The 17137-nt window shown below is 41.2% G+C and overlaps 1 protein-coding gene across 2 annotated transcripts in view; it reads right to left on the bottom strand.

Annotated features, from left to right (window-relative positions):
• The window catches only part of APBB2 (amyloid beta precursor protein binding family B member 2), a gene marked incomplete at both ends in the record, with an annotated part of 204645 nt that overhangs the window by 106084 nt on the left and 81424 nt on the right, over positions 1 to 17137 (bottom strand). The window lies entirely within an intron of this gene.

The raw sequence follows: 17137 nt of genomic DNA, 5'->3' as shown, positions 1-17137 counted from the left end.
TCATTCTTGGCCTTGAGTCGAATATGAAATGGATACAAGTGTTAAAGAGAGAAGAGAGGATGTAGAATCAGAAATTCAGAGAGATGGAGGGAACTTGGAGGAATCAGAGGCAGCCAGCAATGTAGGCAGACAGACAAGCGGACTTGGGCTCTAACTGCAAGCCTCGCCTTATTCAAAGGGTTAGGCCCTTTCCCATGTGGTCACAGAAGGAAGCCAGGGTGCCTCACAGCAATTAGGAGGAATATAAACATGTCTGGACCTCAAACTGCGCAAGCATCACCAAATCATGTGGGCAGGCAGCACTGAAGCTGCTACAGCCACAGGTACACAGGAAACATGGAACAAAGCAGCTGATTAAGACCAGCACAGATGTGTACTCCAGGGTCTGCCATCCTAGCACTCAGGTTTTTCATTTAAATCGGCCAGAGGCAAAACTGTTGCTAGTCTCAAATTATGATGTAAATTTCCCTCTCTCCCCACTAGGAAAACTGAGCACGATTACATATTTTAATTTAGCTTAGTTTTGCAGGAACAACTAAAATCAAATGTGTTTATATTACCTTTTCCTGTTCCCCTTATTTTTAGGGAGCAGGGGGTCGTTTCTGTTATTACTTTGTTTTTGGCATCTCAGCTGGGACCGAAAAGGTAAAATACAGGAATTTGGGGTTAAGTTGTTGATGGTTCCCTGGTCCCATCCCAGGGGCTCACAGACATGGAGCTCTGGGGCTAGAAGTACAGTGGGCATGCAGAGGCTGCTAGCGACCATTGCTGTGGTTTATGAGGCCCAAGGGCCTACATTTACACATCTATCCTAGGTGTCTTTACTGCTGAGGCACTGGCAAGTATAAAGAACAGCTACATACACCATCAGAACAGAGAATCATTTAGACCAAGGGCTGTGCACAAGCACAGTGGATTTTAAGCCTGGTTGTCCAAGGACGTACCTAGATGTGGCAGGAGAAAGACCTTGTGCTGGATGGCAGGAACCAAACCCATCCCATTTTATCTGGTTTACATCCTAAGTTTATGCTGAGACAATGGCTGGGCATGGTGGGGTATGTCTGCAATCCCAGCACTTGGAAGGTTGAGACAGGAGGATCACAGGTTCAAGGCTAGTCTCAGCACTTAATGAGATCCTTAGCAATTTAATGAGATTGCCTCCAAAAAAAAAGTAATTAAAAAAGGCTGCGGATGTAGCACAGAGGTAGAATGCTTCTGGGTTCAATCTACAGTACCTATTCCCAAATTAAAATTTTTTCTAATAATAAACATGACAACAATGATGGTCAAAAAAGCAAAGTGGACATGCCTGTGATACTATATTAACAGTTCCAGTGTCATTAATAGACTCATTTCCACATCAGCCTGCAAGTGGTATACAGGGCAGAAACCCCGTGAGGGGAGACAGACGTCACAGCTGTTTCATTCATCATCCCTTCCCCAAACATGGCATGCAGGTATTCGAAAATGGATGGAAGGATGGACGGATGAATGGATGGATGAATGGGTGGATGGTTGAATGGATGGGAGGAAAATAGGAACAGAAAATTAATGAAGGAGAAAAAAATTAAGTGAATAAGTTAGATCCTCCAATGATGAATCTATCATTGAACAAAAGAGGACTTCCAAGAAATCCATTCTGCACAATTTCACAAACAGAGCCACTTGCTGAACCCCAAGATTTCTAGCATTTATTTAAGATCAATGGCCATTTCCTTTAATCGTATATATAAATGGTCTCATAGGTAGAAATAAATACAGTTGCTTTTCCATATCAGTAAGGTCCATATCTCTGGATGGTAAACTGTATTAAAAAAAAAAAAAGGGTACAAATCTGTAATTCCAACCACTCGGGAGGCTGTTGCAGGAGGACTTCAATTCAATGCCAGCCTGGGAAAATAAACAAGACCTTATCTTAAAATATTAAATGAATGAATGAATGTGTAGGAATGTAGCTCAATGGTAAAACAAACAACAAAAATACCCCACCAAATCTGTATTGAATATGTAGACATTTGGGGGGGAGTCTTTATTCCCTAAACATAGGATAACAATTGTTTATATTCTATTACATATTAGAGTCTAGAGATGATTTAAAATATAAGGAAGGATGTGAATAGGTTTTATGTAAGTATGATGTTGTCTTATGAGAGGCATAGTATCCTGAGAATTTGGCACCTGCTAGGGATCCTGAAACCAATTTTCTGCAGATACAATAGATTAACTGTATAATGTGACAAGGCAGAGGGAGTGCAGGGCTGAAGACCACAGGCTCATGCGTGGGACTCTGTACATATTTTGTACAGAGAGGTCCACAGGAAAAGTAGTAAACTAGCCTTCCATAGCCTCGTAGCCCCAGTGCATTTCATTTTATTTAAGCTATATAGTCTCATTGTGCTTTGTTTTCCACCTAAAACTATGGACACAAATAAGTGCTTTGGATTTGACTAAGAGTGCAATAGTTTTTAGCTGTTATAAAATCAGGAGAAAGCTGTTGGTGCAGGCAGGTAGAATTCCAGATCCTTCTATAGTCACTGTCAGATGACATATAGCACACCGTAGGTTCCCATCTCAGTCCCCTACCCCCATACCTGGAACTCAGACCAAGTGTGGGGGTTACTTAAGGAAAGATTTATAGGAGAGTTAAACTTGAGACATCGACAGACCGCTGTGGGAGTACTTTAAAATGTCTTGAGTCACATCACAATAGATATCCTTACATATCTATCCGCTTGGTGAAAATGAAAGAGTATTACAATTCTACTTATTGGAAGGCATGTAACACAATAGTAGCTGAAATATTTCTAGTAGAAGGGTAATTTGGTACAATCACTTTGGGGGAAATAAGAATAGTATTAATTATTATAGTTGCAGGTATCTCTACTCTATGACCCAACAACTCCATACCTAGTAGATACGCTAGAGAACCCATGTGTGCACCAGGTAACAAATTCACAGCGGCATCCTTAAAATAGCCTGAACCTTGAGACAACCTAGACAGCCATTTACAGCAGAATGAATACATAAATCACAGCAGAATAAACAAAGGTTAAAAATGAGCCCAGGATAGCTATACACAATATGGATGTATTTCACAAGTATAGCGCTGTTGCAGAGAGGGAAGTAAATTTCCATTCATATAAAGTTCAAGAACTAAATTACATTTAGGCATATACACATAGGTGGTAAAAGAAATAGAAAACTACAAGGAAACACAAGGACAAAGTTATCACAGAAAAACAGGCAAATGAATGCCTGACAGTGAAGGTAGAGGGAGACAGTTATAATTAGAGGAGAGACATCCAGAGCTTCCGTACTATTAGAAGCATTTCACTTGACTTGGCTGGTGGTGCCATGACCTGGATGTCCCCTTGATAATTATTTGTTGAGCTGTATGTTTATGTTTATGGGTATTTCTGAATGTGTACTCTTTTCACAATTAAAATAAAAAACCCACTGGAATGCTGAGATCAAAAGTTTCTTTTATTGTTTAAAAAAAAAAAGTATGCCAGAATAGAAAGCTGGCCAAACCAGGGTGTTTTTCAATACCTAGAAAGATAACCCAAGCCAAAAGAAGGGATTCATTCAAGGCTCTGGGTGGATCTAGTGGGATTAGAAACTAGAGAAGAGTCAGAAAAGCAGCTAGGGATGGCATTGTGCAGACTATAATAGGGACCAAAAATTGAATGCCACAGGGACCTTCTTATCAGGGCTCACCACTCACAATTTAAATGACCTTGGACAAGTTGCCCAATCTCTTTGGGCTCCAGATCATATCTGTAAAACAAGGATTGTAACAGTACCTGCCTCACTGACTAGCGTATGAGATATTCAGAACAAAGATGGCATATAACAGGTACAGTCCATACATGAATGTTCACTCCTATTATTATTATATATCACTGGTCTCCAAAGCCAACAAGATAGTCACATATGCAGCTTACTAAAACTGCAACATAATTTTTTTCATATATCCAAAGGAAGAGTCTCACTATAGAATCTATGAGGTAAATGACCATGGTTCAAAGAATAAGGTCAAAAGAAGCCGGGTGTGGTGGCGCATGCTTGTGTAATCCCAGTGCTTGGGAGGCTGAGACAGGAGGATCGCACAGGTTCGAAGCCAGTCTCAGCTACTAAGGAGGCTCTCAGCAACTTGGTGAGACCCTGTTTCCACATAAAATAGAATATGGGTCTGGGAGTATAGCCCGGAGGTAGGAAAGAAGACAATCTTCTGGTGACTTTCAGTGGAGAGGAAGGTGGGTCAACCTCCCTCGGTGCAGCCTGACTCCAGTCGCCTGCCCTGTGGGGCTTCTTTTCCCCCACACCACGTGGGCCCTGGCCACTGCGCCTCTGACTTCACAAGGCAAGGCACCTTCTCTTTCTCCAAATGTCAGTTTTCTCAATAAACGTCAAAGTGAAAAACACTTCAAAACTTTTAAACATAGAGATGCATGTCTTCTGTTTTCTTTTTCTTTTTTTTTTTTTTTTTTTTTTTTGGTGGTACTGAGGGTGGAACCCAGAGGCTTTCTACCTCCGGGCTATACTCCCAGGCCTTTTTTATATTTTATTTGGAAACTGGGTCTCACTTAGTTGCTGAGAGCCTAAGTAGCTGAGGCTGGCTTCGAACCCGTGCGATCCTCCTGTCTCAGCCTCCCAAGAGCGGGGATTGCAAGCGTGCGCCACCACTCCCGGCGTCTTCTGTTTTCCATTTTAAAGCAGATTTGCTAAACTCTTCCTAGGCTCTTCTAAAAAACAAACCAGATCCAAACGAACAAAGTTGCTTGGTCTCTGTATTTAATTTTCGAGTTCCCCTGCTGTGAGGCCGGAGCATTTGTTAGGAAGAAACAGTTCCCAGTCAGGTGTGGTGGTGCACACCTCTAATCCCACTACTCGGGAGGCCGAGACAGGAGGTTCTCAAAGTTCGAGGCTAGCCTTAGCACCTTGTTTCAAGACACAGAACAAAAAGGGCTAAGGGTGCATTTCAGAGGTAAAATGTGACCGAGTTCGATCCCCAGTAGCACACACACATGCAAAAAGATTTCCACCTATAAAACGAAGCTCATGCCGGGCGTGGTGGCGCATGCTTGTAATCCCCGCGCTTGGGAGGCAGAGACAGGAGGATTGCGCAGGTTCGAAGCTAGCCGCGCGCGTTGGCTTAGGAGACCCTGTTTTCAAATAAAAATGTAAAAAAGGTCTGGGAGTGTAGTCCGGAGATAGAAGGGCTTCCAGGAACCCCAGTACCACCAAAAAAACAAACAAACAAACAAACAAACAAACAAACAAAAAAAACGAAGCTCATCATCGTGTTCATTACCTCACTAATGCTCACGTCAATCTCAGCTAGAGAGGAAAAGCTGGATATGGCACTTTCAAGGCCAAAACCTATAGCCACCGTGCTACCGTGAGATTATAAAAGCTAGTAACAATGTCCTTTATTTGTCCACAGCGGCTCCATGAAAGAGGACTACCATCAACCCTGTTTATTTTCTTTTCTCTTCTTCTTTTGTACTGGGGACTAAGTGCAGAGGCTACACATCCCTAACCCTTTTTATTTTTTATTTAGAGACAGAGTCTTGCTAAGTTAAGGCTGGACTCAAACTTGAGACCCTCCTGCCTCAGCCTCCCGAGTACCCAGGAGTACAGGTGCACCCCCTGTACCTGGCTGGTCAGCCCAATGTCTAAGGTCCAGAGCAGATCGCAGATGGGTTTAAAGCTGAGGAAGTAAAGCTCTGTCTTGATCTTGAAATAGACTTCACTTTATCAGAGCTGAACAAAATTCAGTATGAACAGCTTGGGGGAAGCAACGAAATGAATAAACAGGATTGAAAACAAAAAATGAAACAAAAAAACCTGCATAGCAGAGGCTCCGAGACCAGCAGCTGACCTGACCCAGGCCAAGTAGCTATGAGGTGTTGGCCCCCAGCCTCCCCGCCGAGGCCAGCCCCAAGGACCCAGGGACATTGCTGCGAGTAGACTTCCATGGCAGGCCTTTATGTGTGGACACAGGGTCCGCCTTGACATGCGTTTCTCCTCATCCTCTTGCAGGTCTCTCGCAGCCCCTCCAAGGGCATCTCACTCACGTCCTTGCCCCTCAGTCTCCATTCTCCCGTCACTGCTACATCTCCCTGAAGGCGCTGTCACCTGCTGACAAGGGGCAGGCAGCAGCGGCAGCCAAGAGCCACAGGTGTCCTTGCACAGTGGCTCTGAGGTTCTTCCTTGTTTGTGCTTTTTGTGCTTTTTTAGGGAACAGGAAGCAAGCCCTGGAAGAGTGTAAAAATAGCAAGGCCAAGAGCCCCACAAAGTCTCTTTTGTGCTGGAAGCCTCCTGGGCCCAAAGCAGTTCCTGGCACAGGATCAAGGGGCCCATCTGTGGGCCGGGAGGACCTCCAGCCACCTCGGGCGCCAGGGCTGAGGGCCTGCCCCCAGGCTTCCTCCTCGGAGGGGCTCGGTGAGAAGCACCCCACCTCTCATCATCCTCTCTCGGCTCTTTCAGAAACCCAAGGGTCAAATAAAAGCAAATTGGCATCTAGCAGGAGCTGGAAATTTCCTCTCCTGCTGAGGACAGCACCGGAAGGAGGAGTGGGTGAGCTGGGATTCTATATTTAGCCAGGTCTGTGTTGCAGAGCACCACATTTCCCTCAGGTCCCTAGAAGGGCATTCGCTCCCTTCTTTGGCATCTGTGCGCCCAGGGCTTGGAGTGTGCGACACACGGGGTAGGAAGACAGAAGATGGATTATTAATGCGCTCCACATGGATTGCCTTGTTTACTCTGGTCGGGCTGTGGTGCAGAGCTGGGGCTGCAGAGCTGATTACGAAAGACTGGGCCTCCAGACGTGGCAGAAAACAGTGGTCCTCCAGCTGCAGAATCACGGGAGGGCTGGGGGCACCCTCATTGTTTTGGGCTCAGTAGGTCTGGGGTAGGGCCTAGGAATTTGCATTTCTAACAGTTGTGTGGCTGGTTTGGGGATGCGGGGTTTTTGAGAATCATTGGCCTAGGAAAACATACAGGGGAATCATTATTCTCCAAACTCCACCTCGCTACTGGCTGTAGAATGAAAACCATGAAAGGCATATTCAATCATTTATTCATCCACTTACTCACTCTTCTGTGTTAAGGGCCTTCTATCAACACCAAGTATTCGGTAGCAGCTGGGAATGCAGCAATGAATAAACGAGGTAAACCGTGTGGTGGGATCAATCACGTCTGGGGTCCAGGTGGGTTCTAAAATAGCCAGAAGCCAGGGCTCCAGATCTAGATGGTTAATTGTACATTTCTTAAGGGTTTGAGGCAGCAAGCTGAGAAAGTTTAGATTTAGTGAGTTAGATTTAGATTTAGAGGCAGTTTAGGGAAACTGTCCCTAGCCAAAAAGACCTACAGAAATGTTGACCATGGCGACAAGAGATTGAGTCCTAAAGTGCTCAAAATCTGCAAGCTCCCAGAATCCAGAGTATCAGGAAACCCTCCAAACACTTTCAACGCCTTTATGTTTTTTGTTATTAATTTGCAAGACATAATTTCTACCCCGATATGAATATCACAGGCGTAGAAAAATTACACTTCATACTCAACTGAGCTCTCTCGTGGTAGCATTATACTAACAGTTATAATAAAACCCTTAACAGTTTTTAGAGTGTTAATGTCCTAACACTTTTCTCCATATTTTCCTTTGAAGACTTCATATTAAGATTTTTGAGTCCCCTCGAAATAGGGAGCTATTTGCAGCTGAGGACTTTTCGGTTGAAGCTGAGTAAATATTCCAAGAATTCAATATTTAAACAGTCCTTAAATTTGAGCCTTTCAACAGGACATGCTTTGTATATTTTTTTTATCAAGCATTTGGCATGAGAGCGCCACAAAATTCCTTAATTTAAGCTCACTGGAGACATTGCCTTTGCTGGGTTCGCCGCCTAATCTTTCTCAGGCCCACATTACTGGCAGGACCAGGAACTCCGATGTCAGACTAACAGCATAGATATGCATCCAGCTAGCTCATGCGACCTCAGATAAATGGCTTAAATTTGAATGATCTGTCTGCTCGCTATAAGACAGAATGAGCGGCAGCTCCTACCTCCTAAGGTCGATGGAGAATAGAGAACCCAGCACAAAATCAGGCCTGTAGCAAATACTCGGCAAATGTTTATTATTATTAAACAACTCTTTCACTTAAATATGGCTTTAGGGAAAAACTGTTCTGTAATACAAAACTTTTTTTTTTTTTTTTTTTTGGTGCTAGGAGAACACTGGCAACTCCCAGATCAATTTAGACATGACAAAGCAGGAGAGAACACACTGTTTTGAGTACGCAGCACCTCTTCAATCAGCATGTGGTTATTCTATGTCATGTAGTTGACTCCTCGGAGGCACAGAAATGAAGCTGAAACAAAACAGTTTAAGTCTGCTTTATATTTAAGACTTTTTTTTTTTGAGACTGCTTTCATTCAGCCTCATGTTTCTGGAAAGTTTGTGAACAGGAAGTGATCTGGTGTTGGTAGGGAGACAAAAAGGAAAATATGCCTCTCTATTCTCAGACTGTTGACCCAGATCAAAATCTCCAAGTGCTGCGTGCCTGTGTATCACCATCAACATGAACTACATTATCATGTGAGACTACAATGCACCAATAAAAGTCACACACACACACACACACACACACACACACACACACACACACCTACAGTCAGGGAACTCTGCAAACTTAAAATCTAAACAGTACGAAATGTAAGAAGATAAAATTATCCAGAAGAAAAATTTATAAAGATCTCTCCATCCATCCAAACATATTATGACTATACAACTAGTTAGTTATATGATTGAGTTACAGGATATTTTACTTATCATTAGAAAGTCCAAGTATAAACATCTACGCACACAATAAAACCTACATATATTTCCTTACCAGTTATGAAAGGAGACATTGGAACCTTGAGATGATGCTCAGTATAACCTTTGAACACTATTTCTACTTCTAGTATGCACAATGTACACAGCACAATTTATAACTACTACTGTGAAGCCTCAGGCTGAAGAGGCCCCTTGTTTCCCCTAAAAAAAGTCCTAAAAAAAACTCAAAATTTAAGGGAAGATTCATGTTTAACTTCTGAGAAATGTTGGGGAAAGAATGCATTGAAACCAATATACTGCCAGAATCCAAAAATCTAAGCATATTAATGCATAGAGAACAGTACACATGGGCCTGGTCTTGAAATCAGCAATGTTTTGGTAATTTTTAAGAATAAGAAAATCACAGCATATTTATACAAAACTGCCAGGCAGGTTGTATTATATTTTCCGTGAGTTGTTGGCCTGTACCCCTCACCTAGGATGGCAGACTGACATCCTGTTCAGCACAGGCAAGGTTTATTTAGGTTTGGCAGGAAGGCTCACAAATCAGGCATTCAATTCTTTGCTTTCAAGTTTGGATATTTAGAACCTAGTCCTAAATACAATATTCAAGGAAGATCTATGATTGCATGGAAATTAAGCAGAGGGTAACTGCAAACGTCACTCAGAGAATGACGGTCACATGTTCTGTCAACCCAATCTTGTAGCTGCATTGCTGTAGAATGAGCAGCTTAAGAAGAGCCAAGATGCTGCCACAGGCATGACTCTGTGTTGGCTTCCATACAATTAATCCGATGCAATTCCTACCGGCCCCATACTCTTTTAGGGTGGACAGGCCTGAAGGTGTATTATTAAATGGAGTCAATTTTCTCTCCCATTACTTTGGCAGGGTCTTCAACGTATTTTTCTCTTAGAATCTGTAGACCGCAGGCTAGCACCCAACAGCAGTGACCAGAAGATGGAGTTTATCCCAGGGGTTGCCGTAACCAACTTCGAGTTTGTTATTCTAAATAGTAGCATGCCAGGTCTTGAATTCCCATCCACATTAGATATAAGAATAAAAAAGATTTTTAAAATTGGGGAAATATACAACAATATTCAATAACAAGCTGGCCTGTAATGACCATTTAAAAAAAACACACTACAGCACTATACTCCCAAAGATTAAACTGCATGTATTGTGTTTCTAGTATAAGGCTATCAATAGCACGCCCTTTTGCACATTTCAAAGTGCTATAACTAACCCAATATTATCTAATCCCACAAAATCTTAAAAACAAAAGTACAGGAAATATTCCCACTCTTCAGGTAATCAAACAGGTTTTAGCAATGTTAAATAACTTGAAGGTAGAAAACTTATCCTCTGACTGTGGAAAAAACCCAGTGAAATTTCTGTTGGGTAACTATTCTATTTGCTAAGTGAATTCTAAAGGTTAAATGCCTTTTTTTTTTTTTTTAGTAAATCAGCAGAACTGAAGCAAATTGGTCAGGCTGCCAGATTGGCTAATGGATAAGCTTTAATGTTTGATGTAAAATAAGGTTTTAGAGTATGGATGGGGAGAAGTATGGAGAAAAAGTGTTTCTCTGAGATTAAGTTTTAAAAATGCACTTAAAGGAAGCAGAGTGAGAGCTCTTTCTTTATGACTCCTCTGAGATATTTATTCTCCACCTAAATAAAAGAACTTGAAGCAGCTTATATAAAAGATATAAATATAGTTGAACCAATAAAATAACATGAGAGAGCAGAAACATGGAGTTGAAAAGAAATTTAAGCTCTTGCTAAATTTTTTTTTTACATAGTTGTCTAATGCAAAAAGTTTATCCAGGAAACAAACAAACAAACCGTTTCCTCAATGCTAAATCTGAGAGGAAATTTACATGTGGGAAACAGCTCTGGAAGTGGAAAGGCAGTGCCTAAAAATGAAGGCTACACATTGCATCTAGGTGGTTTTACTTTGTAAATCTTACCCTGAATTGCAATTGTGTTATACGACAGGTAACTTAGGTGCCAACAATTGTTTCAAATAATAAAGTTAACTGGGTAAACCATTCTGTACTTTTCCTTTTGTCTTGAGAAGCCTGGTGTTTGGGGTCTCATAAATAAGGTACCTGTAGCGACACTGCGAGATGTGCACCAGTATCTAATTTCTTCTTTAGCAGCAATAGAAACTTTTGATTGTGTTCACGGATACCTAGAATACAGATGACATATACCAGCCTCCCTTGCAGCTAAGTGTACCAATGCAGAGAACACTTTATTTATTTTTATTTATTGTTTTGGTGGTACTGGGGCTCCTGGAAGCCCTACTCCCAGACCTATTTCATACTTTTCTTTATTATTTTTGGAAACAGGGTCTCTTAAGAGTCTACAATTTGTTTTCCAAAAAAGGAAACAACATTTCCACACTAAGTGATTCATAATCTTTTTTTTTTCCCCCCCTGTGGAAGCCCTTCTACCTCTGGGCTACACTCCCAAACCTATTTTTTATTTGAAAACAGGGTCTCTTAAGCCAGCGCGGCTGGCTTTGAACCTGTGCAATCCTCCTGTCTCCACCTCCCAAGCGCGGGGATTACAAGCGTGCACCACCACGCCTGGCTGCAGAGAACACTTTAAACTCAAGGACTGTATGGCAATTTGCAAGAGCCTGGCTTTTTCTTGCTGCCTGGGAAAGAAATGCTGCTTTAGACCATGAAGACAACACTATAATCTAGGGATGGGGGGGTAGTGAGTTCTTGGTGGAGGAGAATAATCATACCAGTGAACTGCTGTTGCCTACTTCTGTGTGAAACAGAAACATTTCTATTGTAATAAACTGCCATTATAGTGGTCTTATATAACAATTGTTGATCCTAATTCATTCATCTAACAGCACGAAAATGAATTTCAGTCCTAGTACCTACGAAAGAAAAAGCTTCTAACGAATTTGCTTTGCAATCTTACATTCAAACTCAAGTACAGGTCTCTAAATTAGAGATCTGGCCTAAAAAACTCATTCTCCTGACTCCCAATTTGTCCAATTCTTTTTCTAAAACATCCTATTGTAGAATTTTAACATCATAGGTTGTGACCCTTTCATTTTCCACCATCCACCAATCCAAGCATCTTAACCTCACTTCCAAACATTATCACAACACAAAGCAAGTACAGACACCGTGTGGGCCTAATTTATCACAAATCTTTGGAAGTGCCAATGGTATTCATCCCACAAGCAACATCTAGCCATTCATTTAGCTGAAAGCTTTCTTTGATCTAGCCCATCCTTTTTCCCCAGCCTACATCTGTAGATCAAAAGAGAAAGGCAAAAACTCTCCAGGGGAAAACAAAATGGAAAACCAATTAACTCTTGCATGCCTGTGGAATAGCTTGGTTTTTCTTTTCCAGCAATGACAGATGGACATGCAGAGGTCTGAGTTCCTCAAAGGTGCAGGAGTCAGGCAGGGTGGCACATACCTGAGCTTTGAGAGAGTAAGGCCGGAGGATCTTGAGTTTCAGGCCAGCCCTGGACAACTAATCAAAGCCCCATCTCAAAAACAAACAAGCAAACACCACACCAAAATAACACAAAATTGACCGAATGCTGGGCTATTTGTGAAAAAGAGGCAAGGGTATTTGTGGATTCCATCTGCCAAGAATATTCATGTAGAAAGTGCCATTGTTTATTTTTACTTAAAATAGCATATAGCATAAAATAATATTAGGAAATTGAGCCTAAATTTCAGGAAAGGACAAGTAACTGAAATAATTATTCTCAAAACTCTTTGCAACGATAAATTTGTGTTCTAAGTTTAGAAGGCCTTCGTTTTTGCAAAGATTAGGATATGGAACTATTTGGTGCCCAACTGTAAATCTCCCAAAGAAAAAGTTCTAGAAAGGTTTCACATAGATGCTATCAATCACAATTAAGCAGATCTACGTTTATTAAAGCAAAGATCTTATTTGTTCCTCTTTTTACTGTCATCAACCAAGGTCCCACAAACCCATCTCATGTGTTGTGGGTATGGGCATGAAGTTTTCAGAATGTCCATGAATGTAGTTGAGAGTGGTCCTCTTTTTCCATATTTCATTTTCAGAAATTACAGAGGCTACCTAAACACTACCAATATGAATGAGAATTATGGGAAAGAGGAGAACAAAGAAGAGGAAGAAAAGAGAAGAGAAAGAAAAATGGGAAATGGGGGAGGGCACACAACACTAAGCAGTGCGCCTGCTCAATCTAAATTCTACTTTTCTATGCATCCAAAAGGGAACGAGAATCCCTGTTTGCTGTTTTTATCCACCCACAAATGTACAGGCCTCGAATTCCAGTACTAAAATTATCTTCCTATGAGAAAAAATGATCTTGAGGCGTTCAAAAGTTCTTATCTATAGGTCTCTGGGAAGAATTCCAAATTTATTGCACTATAGGAATAGTTGAAAAAAATTATTTTCTTATCTCAAAGTCTCAGCCTTTCACTTGTGAAAACTCTGATTTATACAAAGTTTTTTTTTCCCCTTGGTAAGTTCTATTTCCTTTTTTCTACATCTAGGAGTAGTCAGTGTCCATCTTTAAAAGATGGCTCTTGAACTCTGATTTATTCTGAGCATCCTCCTTTTCTGCATGCTCCCTGGCTTTCTCTGGGAAAGAAATGACTATAAATTGATTTATTTGAGAGAACACTGCTCATCACATACAAACGATCCTTAAGTCTCAAAGGCGGACACAGAGGAACATTCTTTGGAAGCAAATGAATCAGATGCCGTATCAAAGTCTTCCTTGTTGCACACAAAAGAGACAGCAGTGGGGGCTAAGCATGGGACAATGTAGAGAATTTCATCTGATACCGTTGTTTCAGCTTCCCTCCGCAGAGAAGCAGACTGTGTGTGTCGTGCTGCGGTGCAGATGGGCTTTGGTGAATGAATGAACTGAGAGCATTTTTACTCTCTCCTTAGAAAATATGACAGTGGGAAGTTTCCCACCATGGAGCCAGGAGCGGAAAGAAAATACAATTATTTTGTTAACTGTTGTTAACTCCCTTTGAAGAAACAAACAGTATAAACTGCTGTAAAAGCAAGAGTCTATTTTCAGGGTAAATTTTCCATGTTTTCTTTTTTTCTTTAAGAGTGATAATTTTTTTTTTTTTTTACCTCCCCACTTTCTGCCTCGATGACTAATTCATTTAGAAACTATATTCTGCTCTGCTGGTAAAGAATTACAAATTTCCTTACTGTGGATAAGGGCTACTTGTACTTGGCCTAGACATCGGCTGGTTACCCTGAGAAAGTTTGGCTTCTTTCATAACCACCAAGTCTGTTTGAGACACATATAAATGAAAATTGGGTTGGTAAGGTACCCCTAACAAATAAGCCGTGACTTGATTCACATAGCCACCAAAATAATCTGAATCAATCAAGGATTACAATGGTATATTTTTCATTGAACAAAATTATGTAAAATTATGCCCTTGTACTCATAAAAATAAGAAAAACCTTATTTTCCTCCAAAATAAACAACTAATATATTCTCCATCCCCTAGCAGTATCTGGAATAAGCGATATATCTTCACACATAGTGGGCGTATGTGAGGTTCATCCTGGCAGGATTATTTGTGCTGCCGAGGAATCTAGGGCAACCTAGCAACCTATTACTTTGTAAGAAAGGAGGTGCATGTGCTGGGTTTGTACTGTGGAATACCATGCAGCAGTTAAAAATGTAATAATTCTAAGAATCATATGTAGTATATAGATAGGTCTTTAAAATGCAGGACATGGAGCCGGGCGTGTTGGCGCACATTTGTAATCCCAGTATTTGGGAGGCTGAGACAGGAGGATCCGGGTTCTCAGCCAGCCTCAGCTACTTAATGAGTCCCTTTGCAACTCAGTGAGACCCTGTTTCAAAACAATGAATACAAAATGGGGCTGGTGGTATAGCTCAGAATGCCCCTGGGTTAATCTCCAGTGCCACAAAATCAATCAATCAATCAACCAATCAATCAATGAGCCGGGCGTGGTGGCGCACGCTTGTAATCCTTGCGCTTGGGAGGTGCAGACAGGAGGATCGCGAAGGTTCAAAGCCAGCCGCACTGGCTTTAGAGATTCTGTTTCCAAAAATAAAATAGGTCTGGGAGTGTAGCCTGAAGGTAGAAGGGCTTCCAAGTACCCCAGTACCACCATAAATAAATAAATAAATAAATAAATAAATAAATAAATAAATAGTAGGACATGGGAAAAATATTCTTTAAGTATATTTAGCACACACTTTCCAAACAATAATGCATCCCACAAAGCATGTTTTTGAACAAAAAATTAAATGTTAAACCCATTAGGATTGCTGCCTATGTGTAGAGAAAGTGGGAATAAAGTAAGGAAAAATCAGAAAGTGGGAGTAAGTAAGGAAAAATCAGGAGTAGAAACTAGCTGGGCGTGGTGGCGCACACTTGTAATCCCCGCACTTGGGAGGCTGAGACAGGAGAATCACACAGGTTCGAAGCCAGCCTCAGCTACTTAGTGAGTGTCTCAGCAACTTAGTAAGACCTTGTTTCCAAATAAAATATAAAATAGGTCTGGGAGTGTAGCTCTGAGGGAGAAAGCCCCTGGGTTCCATCCCTAGTAACACACACACACACACACACACACACACACACACACACACACAGCCAACTAAGTGCATACAACAGGAGAGATGCTTTGCATGGGCCGGTGACATAACGCTATTATGAGCCTTAGCATCTGATTCATTCAATTGCCTAAAACTGAGGTTCCCCTACCCCCTAAAATTAATGACATTTATATATTCTCTTTACCAATGAAATAATCAAAGGCAGCTACTGAAGTGATTCAGAGCTCTGTAAAGCCTAAATTCTGGAGCCCTGCTATTTAATATGGTTGTCATTAGCTCCAGGGGGCAAGCATGTGAAATGTGGTTAGTTCACACTGAGATATGTTGCCAGTGTAAAAACACACACTGGCTTTGGAAAACTCAGAATAATAACAAGACTATAAAATATCTTTTGGTTTTTATATGACTATGTTAAATGATTCTATTTTAGATAAATTAATTTAAATAAAATGCATCAAAAAATTTAACCTATTTCTTTTTAATATGGCAATTACAATATTTAATATTATGTATGTGGCTTACATTGTATCTCTAATACACAGAATGATCTGAAAGGCTTCCAATGAGCCTGGGGTTCCAGAAAACACCTTGCTGGAAGTATATAAAATTAGTTCCAGAATAAATATTAAATTTCTAGGTGAGAAATGGCCCACAATTTTGAAACATTCACAACCTTTCTTAGTTCTCATGTTAAAACGTCTCTAGAATTAATGCAGCTCTTCAGAAATTCTAGTCTAGTCCTTGAAAGGACATTAAGCAATCAGAAAATGTCTATTAAAACTCATTCTGAAGCCGAGTGTGGTGGTGCATGCTTGTAATCCCATTACTTGCGACGCTGAGACAGGAATATCCGGATTCACAGTCAACCTTAGCTACCTAATGAGACCCTCTGCAACTTAGACCCTGTTTCAAAATATGAAATAGGGCTGGGGGTATAGCTCAGAGGTAGAATGCCCCTGGATTCAATCTCTAACACACACACACACACACACACACACACACACACACACATATACATAATATACATACATATACATATATACATATATACAAATACATACATATACATATACATATATAAACAACCTCATTCTGAAACTGTAATTTAAATTGGAAAACCTGAAAATCCATTGAGATAGATGCACAAATATGAAATTTAAGTACCCAATACTGGGAAGTGCTTTTAAAGTCAAAGTCACCTTGGAATTAACAGTCCATGCATTCACTAACACCCTCCTAGCCCCCGCTGCTGTCTGTCACCCGTGCACTAAAGCCCCTCTGCTCCTACAGCAAGGTCCTTGCACTTCCACCAGAGTACAGTACGTGGCACACAATGGATGGTCAACAATTATTCATCATATTAACAGGAAACTCATGATCCTAGAAGGGAAGTCTGAGGTACTTGGGGAGGAACAGCATTAGAAATTTTACACTCTTGAAATGGCTTAAGAAAACTGTAAGAAGCGTCAAATGTTTTCATATTTCGTCCATCATAGCAGCAATGCTGGAGAAACATGACCACGTTTTCGCCACACTAAGGTCTACTGAAGTGCTCGCCGTGTGACGGCCCTATGTCAGAACCCACGCTCCCAAGTTCATGTGGGTCAATACACTAAAGCATCCACTTTGGGAATCGTATCCTCCAGACGGTGCAGTGCATTCACGCACCATGCGGCATTCCCACTCCAACACTGTGTCAG

The sequence above is a fragment of the Muscardinus avellanarius genome (genome assembly GCF_963383645.1).
Source record: "Muscardinus avellanarius genome assembly, chromosome: 6".
NCBI lineage: Eukaryota > Metazoa > Chordata > Mammalia > Rodentia > Gliridae > Muscardinus > Muscardinus avellanarius.
Note: the sequence above shows the minus strand (reverse complement) of the source record. Positions and strands in the feature narration are given on the sequence as shown.